The sequence below is a fragment of the Cupressus sempervirens genome, chromosome 10 (genome assembly GCF_028749045.1).
Source record: "Cupressus sempervirens isolate cs-2001-9-10 chromosome 10, ASM2874904v1, whole genome shotgun sequence".
Classification (NCBI taxonomy): Eukaryota; Viridiplantae; Streptophyta; class Pinopsida; order Cupressales; family Cupressaceae; genus Cupressus; species Cupressus sempervirens.
In genome coordinates, this window is record NC_143127.1 from 434772841 (window position 1) to 434783250 (window position 10410).

The following is a 10410-nucleotide window of genomic DNA, read 5'->3' on the forward strand; positions in this document are numbered from 1 at the left end:
GAACATATCCTTAGAAGGAGTCTTTTCAAGACCAGATGTAAGATGGCTGAAAATGCTGCAAGGTAATCATTGATAGTGGAAGTTCAACAAATTTGGCATTAGAAGAGCTAGTTACAAAGTTGTAGTTGCAAAATCTAAAATGTGCCAAACACTATCATGTTTCATGGATCAAAGATGAGCATAAGATATTGGTAAGTCAGCGATGCCTTGTGAAGTTCAAAATTGGACATTACTTTGATAAATTTTTGTGTGATATTATGCCTATGGATTGTTGCTATATTTTTTTTGGTAGACCTTGGCAATATGATATATATCTTGTACATGATGGGAGATTGAATCAATATACTCTTTGGGTAAATGAGAAGAAACAAACATTGATGTCTTTGATTGAAAGTATAGATAAGGTCAATTGTATTACAATAAGAGTTTACAGTGTTAATGGAAAAAAATTTGAAAAGGAAGTAAAGAAGAATCAAGTTTGTTTTGCTATAGTTCCTAGAGGACCAAGTGTTGGTAGTAATGACCAAGAAACAAAAGTTGGTATAACAGCGAAAATTGCAAAATTGCTAAATAAGTATAAAGATATTGTAGTTGATGATATTTCTGATGGTTTACCTCTAGTTAGAAGTATAAGTCATTGTATGGATCTAATTCCTAGAGCTAGTTTTCCAAACAAAGCACCATATAGATTGAGACCTACAAAGAATGAAGAGCTTAAAAGACAAGTGCATGAACTATAGTAGAAAGATTTGATCAAAGAAAGTTTGAGTTCATGTGTTGTACCTATTGTATTAGAACCTAAAAAGAATGGAGAATGGAGAATGTGTACTGATTCAAAAGCTCTTAACAAGATCATAGTGAAATATAGATTTCCTATGCCAAGGATGGATGACATAATGGATTATTTGAGTAGAGAAAATTATTTTACCAAGATTGATTTTAAGAGTGGCTACCATTACATCAGAATTAGAGAAGGTGATGAATGTAAGATTGCTTTCAAGATAAAAGATGGTTTGTATGAATGGTTGGTTATGAATTTTGGTTAAACTAATGCACATAGTACTTTCATGAGGTTGGTGAATGAAGTTCTAAAAAGATTCTTGGGTAAGTTTGTGATTGTTTATTTGGATGACATTCTTATATTTAGTAAGATTAAGGAAGAACATCTTGAGCATATTAGACAAGTATTGGAGAGGTTGAAAGAAGAAAAGTGGTTGATTAATCTAAAAAAATGTTCTTTTATGTAAGAGGAGATTGTGTTTTTGGGATTTGTGATTTCAGTTGATGGATTGAAGATGGATCTTGAGAAGGTTAAAGCAATATTGGAATGGCCTACACTTGAGAATGTGGGTGAGGTAAGATCAATTCATGGTTTGGCTAGATTTTGCAAAAAAATTATAAAAAAATTTAGTGCTATTTGTAATGCTATGGATGAGACAATAAGGTCAGATAAAAAGGAATTCAAGTGGACACATGGAGCTAACAAGAGTTTTGAGACTTTGAAACAAAAGGTTGTTGAATTACCTGTATTGGCCTTGGTTGATTTCAACAAAGTATTCCAAGTTGAATGTGATGCAAGTGATAATGCAATCAGAGCTATATTAAGTCAAGAAGGTAAACCCATTGCTTTCTTTAGTAAAATATTGAATGATGCTAAAAGGAAGTAATCTATGTATGATCATGAATTTTATGCTATTGTTCAAGCATTGAAGAAGTGGAGACATTATTTGATTCCTAAGGAATTTGTGTTGAATACTAATCATAAAGCTTTACAATAATTGGAAAGTCAACATAAATTGAATTAGAGACATATGAAGTGGGTTGAGTATTTGCATGATTTTACATTTTTAATTAAGCACAAGAGTGGAGTTATTAACAAATTTGTTGATGCATTGAGTAGAAGATGTTCTTTATTGACAAAAATGAAGGTTGAAGTTCTTGGTTTTAATGAAATGAAAGAGTTGTACGATGTTGATCCTGATTTTTTTAAGGTGTAGAGAGAGTGTAGAGCACCAAATCTAACCAATCACATAAATAAGTATGATGAGTATTTCATTCAAGAAGGTATGTTTTTCAAAGGAATTCAGTTGAGTATTCTTAAAAATTCTATAAGGTTGAATTTGATTAAGGAAAACCATAGTGGTGGATTAGCTGGACATTTTGGAATTGATAAGACATTGAGTTTGCTGAAAGAGAAGTATTATTGGCCACAAATGTATAAGGATGTTTAAAAATTTGTAAAGAGTTGTGGAGTTTGTCAAGTTGCAAAAGGAGTTAGTCAAAACATTGGTTTGTATACACCTATTGCTATTCCTGAGAAACCTTGGAGTGACATCAGTATGAATTTTGTTCTTCAATTGCATAAGATAGTGAAGGGGTATGATTCCATATTTTTTGTAGTGTACAAATTTTATAAGATGGTTCATCCCATACCATGTAAGAAGACATTAGATGCTAAGCATGTTGTTTAACTTTTCTCTAAAGAGATTGTGAGATTGCACAGATTACCAAGAAGCATTATTTATGATAGAGACAATAAGTTTGTTGGTTATTTTTGGAAGACTTTGTGGAAGAAGATGGTTACTGAGTTAAATTTTAGTTCTACATTCCATTACAAATAGATGGATAGAAAAAGGTGGTGAATAGAAGCTAGGGTAACTTGTTGAGATGTTTAGTTGGGAATAAGCCAAGTAATTGGGAGATGATATTGGCACAAGTTGAATTTTCATATAATAATTCTGTGAATAGGAGTGCAAAAAAGACACTTTTGAGGTTGTTACTAGAATGAAGCCTACAGAAGTATTAGATTTGAGGGCTATTTCTAGTGAAGAAAAGAAAAGTATTGTAGGAGAAGAATTTTCTGATTTTATGGAGTCTTTGCATAAGGAAGTGAAGTTGAGGATAGAACAAAGTAATTAGAAGTATAAGGAGAATGTTGATTAGTCTAGGAGACATCTTGATTTTTAAGTTGGTGATGAGGTGATAGTTCATCTGAAGAAAGGAAGATTTTAGGTTGGAACATACAGTAAGCTAAAGATGAAGAAGTTTGGATCTTGTAAGATCTTGAAGCAATTTGACAATGGAAATGCTTATGAAGTTAAGTTACTTGATGACATGGATATATCTCTTATATTCAATATTGTTGATTTGTATAAGTATCATAAATCAGATGATGAATACTATATTAAAGGACTATCCTAAGAAGAAAATTGAAGAAGTTGAATAGGTATTGGATCATAGAATTGGTAAGAGCACAAGAGGAAGAGATTATTATGAATATTTGGTGAAGTGGAAGAATAGACCTATGGAAGATGCTTCATGAATTTCTCAATCTGAGTTGGATTTAGCTCAGGTTGTGACATATCAATGATTTAGGAGAATCATTTATTTCAACCTTATTTTTTTTGATGCAAGAGCATCCTGGGTTGCACTGCTATCTTGCATGTTTTTAGTTCTTATCCTACTACTAAAGTTGGGTTTTGCTGAAACTGCATTTTTTTGGTTTTTGGGTGCTAGTTGTAGACCATGTAACTAATTTTTCTTAATGAATGAAAGGCTACACACTTCAAGAGTTGAATAGCACCTAGAATTCTATCTATTTTATAGAATGAAAGTTCTAACTTCTTATACTTTCAGAGATATGGCAATTCTCCCAAAACATCAATTTCTAGTAGTTCTACGTGACAATTTTTTCTGCTCAACTTTCAGAATAAATGCATACTTTTATTTATTGAATCATACCTTGTGAACTCAAGGGGTTATAGAAGACCTAGATATCTACCCATAGTTTGAAGTATGAGTTCTAACTCATTCAAAACTAGGAGATATTACATTTTTTCTCAGACATCAATTTTAGGATAGTTAATTGTTGATGCAGGCCCACTTGTGTATTTAATTTTGGTTATTTTCATTTAATATTTGTTGAAAGCCAACTTGTGGCCTCTCCATTTTCTATAATTATTTTTGAGCTATTTTGGCTAGTATAAATAGAGTGTTTAGACTAGGAGTTAGGGTAGTGAAGAGTTTTATGAGATGATTTGAGAGTAGAATTAGAAATTATGAATTTGTTGTTGGATCTTGTATCTAAATGTAATTATATTTGGCCATAACCTAGAAGGCCTTATAGCTAGGCATGTATGAAGATATTTTGATGAAGATATTTCACTCTTTTTCCCAATTTGGTTGTTGTTTTTTGTGTTTTCTTCCATTGTGTTAACTCTTGTAGGGTGGTTCAGAGAGCTAGGTGTGTCATTGGCCCTAGTTTTCCCTATCCTTCCTTGCATCAAGGAGACATCGATCACTACACCATAAAAGATGTCCTTTCAAGGCTAATATCACGAGAAATTCTATTCTTTTATAGAAGAACTTTTGAGGCTAATATCACAAGAACTTCCATTCTTTCACTTCTCAATTTCTCAAAACACAAGCATGGTTTGTACTGACGAGTAGTGGCCCATAACACCTTACTTTCTCCCTCTCTTCATCATGAGGAGACACTCAAAACTACTAGAGTCCAACTAAAGCCCTCCTCCTGTACATGGCCACTTCTACCCTATTTGAGGGTAAGTAATGCCAACACACCCATACAATACCCTTAAAAATCAAAAGTAAAATATGAAGGAAAACATTTAAAGAAAACCCATTACAATTCCATTCCTAACATGTTCATCATACACATGAACACACATATGCAAAAACTTACTTAAGAACTAAAACACAACATGAATACACAAGACCAAAGGATTCCTACCATCACAACATGATTATGGAAAACTAAAATCTGAGAAGAGATATCCTTTCTCCTTCAATCTTGAATTTTCTCTCTTAATCTAGAGGTTGGGTAAACAACCTTTCACTCTCAAATCTGCCACTAAAATAAGCTCTCAACTCAACCACTTAGAAAATGTATTAAATGCCCCACTTGAGTGAAGTTTCTAGAGTCTTCTAACTTAACCTCGCTGCTAAAGAAAACTTCAAGGTGGAGTTTAACTTATCAAACTTATGATGAAACTTCAATTTTTGCAATAAAGAAAAAATGGGATATTTGGGTGGTAACCAAAGTCAACGAAAGGGGCTAGAGGGGTGAAAAATGCCCCCAACCCATACATATATGCCCCAGGGTACTTAGTTTTCATAATTTTTGGAGTCCACAACTATTCAATGACCTATTAAAATGCTTGAATTTTTTTGACTTTCTAAAAACCCTAAGAATGCAAATTTATCACTAAACCCTGATTACATGATGGAGACACAACCAAAGACTAGAATGAACACACAGGAAAAGGGAAATATTGTTATCAATGAAAATTTCCCTATGGGCTTACAATAGTATGATTCTAGAGAAAGAAATCCTCCATGGAGTACCTTCTCTCTAACTCCACTAAGAGTTGCCTTTACAATGCTACAAATGTTCTTAAATAAGCCCCAAATGATTTAAGGTTAGGAATACATTCTAGAATATGTCAGTTGGCATCCACCACCAAAATAGAAGGTTCTAGAAATTGCGTTAGAAGTTGGTGTAAAATCAATCTAGAAATGGTAGTCCAACTTATGGGAGGCATAACTTTTGAACTATAACTCCGATTAATGAACCATTTACATTTTCAAAAAGCTCTTGAAGTGCTCTATTGCCCTATGGATGAGCTTTTCTCATCCTCCATTTTTCAGCCCTATAAAAGGCCATTTAGTGTCCCATATTTTACTTTGAAGCTCTCTTAGGAGGTCTCCAAGAAAATTAAAATCGTAATAACTTTCTAACCATAAAGTCTTTTGTCCTGATTCTTCATTTGGAGTGCTTTAAATTACAATTATAGTCATCCCTCTAAATTACACCCTCTAACTCATCATAATTTTGGCTCAAATACAAAATAACTCATTTTCTACATTTACACGTATCCCAAGGTGCTTAAAAACTAATAAAACTCTAACCCCAAAAACTAATAGTGGAGCTATGAGAGTTGAAACTTTTATTTGACCCAAAAGGGTATCCAAAAATGAAATCATGTTAAACAAAAACTATCTCTAAGCATATTTTGGGTGATACAAGATTGCCTTTACACCACTGGATGCTCCTACATCATTATGGTAATTAATCTCAATTACTAACTAATTAGTATTAGGTAACTAACCTAGTCCAATTAGATTTTGAAGTTACTCAATTAACCCTAATTATCATTCTAAAATACATATAAAAATCATGAGTGTCAAGTGACATTATAAGATCATTGTTACAAAACATTAACATTTAACGATTAAAGAATGATACACATTCAATTTATGATAAAAAAGAAATATGAAACAATGGGGTCAACATCTTTCATTAGACTCAACCCTAGTTTTCACAAATGGTACACAAGGTCTAGTTCTAATTCTCTATTAGATTTTCTGGTTAATATTCCTGCACATTCATTTCACACATCAATAGCTCAAGAAAAATTGCATGCATATATTCAAAAATTATCTGGATACTCATAGAAATTGAATCATAAATCTTTCATCTAAATAACGCTTTCTCATTTCTGCACGCATTTAATCATCAATAATTACATAATCAATATAACATAACTTACTCATTATTTTGGATTAGAATACTAGAATAATCATTGTTGGGCATGTATATACCTAAACATCATAAAGATCACCAATAAGGAATACTGAACTATCTGAATGTGTATAACCTAATCATCAAGGTACCATAATCAACATCATCATCATTAGGTGAAACACTGTCATGCACAAACTACGAGGGCAAAAACACACAATTTTTTTTTTAATAATTAAATTGCTCAAGTATGATAACTTTGTGATCACAGTTTAAGTATAGGTTCTCTACGTTACGTCTCAAGTTTAAAACTCTAAAGGATGAATACATTGTTAAGATTTTGAAAATTTCGTTATTAGATTTATATTGATAAAGTTATGATCTTACATTTCTTATACAACATTATAGTACAATTTATTTAAATAATAATGTAGATAACTTCTAATTAACTTAATTTTTAAAAAAATCTAAGCAATTAACATCTACATTTAAACTTATTTTAAATAGACAATAACCTTAAATTTTAAACCAATTGATACTCAAAAATTCTAACTAACTTCAATACTAAAACTAAATATATTTAAAAATTTAATTAAAAGAAATCAATCTAAATGAACAATTACATCCATAATATCTAAAATTGAATGAGTCAAAATCAAACTATCTTTAATTATTTAAACTTTACTTACCTAAACTAAATCTACTAATTACATTTCAAGATTGGAAGCCTTCCAAAAACAAATATCAATTTAACTAGCATTGCTCCTAAAATCACATACTATCAACAATTTTAGTAATACTAACTTACATCTATACTTTTACATTAGGACTAATTGAATTCTTATTATAACCATTATCTTAACTAATACTAATAATATACAAACAACTAATCTAAACTACTATTAAATAAAACTAAATATTAAACATAAACATGACATGAACTAAAAATTAAATAAACAAACAAACCAATCTAACCTAACTAACATCAAACTTATAACTAAAATAATTAACAACTAACAATACAAAAAAAAAAAAAAACTAACAAATTTAAACTAAAACAAAAACAAACTAACATCTATCTTCTCAACATCCTACTCCCCTCCTACTCTCTACTCGACACTACCCCCCCTAAGCCCCCACCTACACCCTAGGCCTGTGCATGCACTGCCCAAGGCCTGTGCATGGTAGGTCAGGCCCCCTAACCTTGTGTGGGCAGCAAGTCATGCAAGCCCAAGTGGGATGCGTACTGCCAGGTGAGGTGGCGACCAATAGCTAGGGAGGAAAAATGGATAAAGGACAAAGTGTAAATACATATCTTTAAAAAAAAAAAAAAAGCAATATAACCCCCATCCCATCATGAGGTGAGCACCCAAAATGAGAAGAAGGAGATGGGAGATGGGACATGGGGGCAGGGTGACATCACCCCCCCCATAAATATAATTGTCTTTGCTTTACAACATTTTTTTTTTAAAAAGAAAACAAACCAAGACTGACACCTACCAAGGAGAAGTTAAAGCCAAAAGTTAATTAGGTAAGACTTGGATATTTAGGGTTTTTTTTTTTTTTAAATGCATACCCTATTTTAGGATTGTATATCTATTTAGAAATTGATTAAATTATATATATTCTTTTGAAACAAAATATAAAAGGAATCTTTAAAAGATTCTCTGTTGCCCAAAACCATTTAATTGCTTCTCCCATACAAAAGGCAGAGAGTTTTTTACTCTCTTGAAAACACTTTTTTTTTGTTTTGTCTTAAAATTTCTAAGTATAGATTTTTTTTTGAAGTTGATATATTTACCAAGAGGGGGGTAAAAATTTATTTTGAAAAGAAAATCTAAAAGGATTGATGCAACTTGCTATACCAAGGATTTGAATTATCTGTTTTATTCAATAATGTAAGAATTGATTGCTTCTGATAATCATGAAAGCTGAATCTACATCCCTAATATGATTTCTCCTTCTTCTTTTTTTGATGGATTTTAAACATAGATTTAATCACTGTGAAAAATTCATACAAGATTCATTGATATCTCAAACAACTTAAATTGAACCATCAACCATAATCATTTTTCTTTTCTCAACATAGTTTTCATATTTAACATATAAGGAAACTTTAAAAAAAAAATTAATTAAACCATCATCTTAACATCTTATTTCTGATATGCATCCATCTAATTTAAAATTACGATTGAATCACGTGATCAACAATTATACTCAAACACCAATTTTATTGGCAAACCTTATTCAAAGGCTCAGTTGGAAAAGAACCAAGAAGAAAACCCGGCTTCATTGCCATTTACAACAAAGTTTAAAATACAAATTACATATGATATAAATCCCAAATTACAACAATTTAATTGAATTTTCTTCATGACCCTCATCAAGGGATTTATAAATTTTTTTGCAACACATTTCTAGAACCATGGAGGGAACAAAATCTGATCAGGTGACAACAAGCATGACCAAGAACAATTCAAACATGCATATTCACACAAGGTTATCACAATATGATTCACAATGAATCAACACTAGGGAAAGATGGATTTTTCCAATAGGAGAAGTCAAGCACAATACCAAAATAGATGCCTAATCGGGGCTATAAACAAAGAACTTTCATTCTTCCATTTTAACATGCCATACTCATATGATGTTTGTGCTGACAGTTAGGAGCCCATAACACCCTACCATCTCTCCCCCTTCTCATCCTGAGAAGAGACTCTACACTGGTTGGAGTCCAACTAAATAGACCTTTCCCAAAATTGGTCACTTTTTCCCTATCCAAGGGTGAATAATACCAAAACACCCATGCAAGAAAATCTCAAAATTGCAACATAAACATGAAAGGAAATCATCCAAAATAACATGGTTTTCAAATCTTCCCAACATACCCACAAACATACAAACATTCAAACAACAACAAGGTAGCATAAGCATGAAACAAACATGAAAACTGAATAAGGGAGATGAAAATTCCTACCTTCACAAAGAGGTAATGGCAATGAATAAGTTTGAGTAGAGCTTTTCCCTTCCTTGCTCCAATCTTCCAAGACTCCTCTCTAAATGTAGAGATTGGGTAACAACCCCCACTACTCCAAGAAGGGCCTCTAAATAAGCGTTAAACTCAACCACCAAAAGGGTAAATAACTTCACCCATCCACCTACAAATCTAGAAGCTCCTAACTCAACCCACACTATGGTTAAACACTAAGTGGAGGTGGGTTGATGTAACTCCTGGTATCCATAGTCAATTTTCGCACAAACGCAAAAAGAGACTTTTTGAGTGACCTCAAAAGTCAATAAAAGGGGCTTAGGGGTTGGAAAAGACCCCCAACCCATACCCATACCCCTTGGGTATAATTATTTCATGTTTTGAAGCCTTAGGAATAAGTTTAGAGCCAAACAAAAGCTAGAAATAAAATAGGACCATCTAACAACTGTAACAATACAGATTAAGCACTAATCCAGATTAGGGATGACTAAACTCAATTAAGAACCAAATTAGAAAACTGACACTAACTTAGTCTGACTTAGGTCAAACGGTTACACAGCTAACCCTAAAAAGCATGCTAAAGATCCCAAATAATTCACGAGTGTCAAGCGACACTAAAAGAACATAGTTACGAACATAACTTTCACTAATCATAGGAAAATACATACATACATCATGCAAATAAAATACTTAAATTATGAACCACAAGGTTTCCAAAATTAGCACATAGGGATCAGTTATGTTCCTCCATCGATTTCTTGGCTAAAATATCTGCACACTCATTGCACACATCAGTAGTTCCGTAAAATCACATGTACACACACACACACACACACACACACACACATATCAAGAAATCACATAAATTGAAACATAC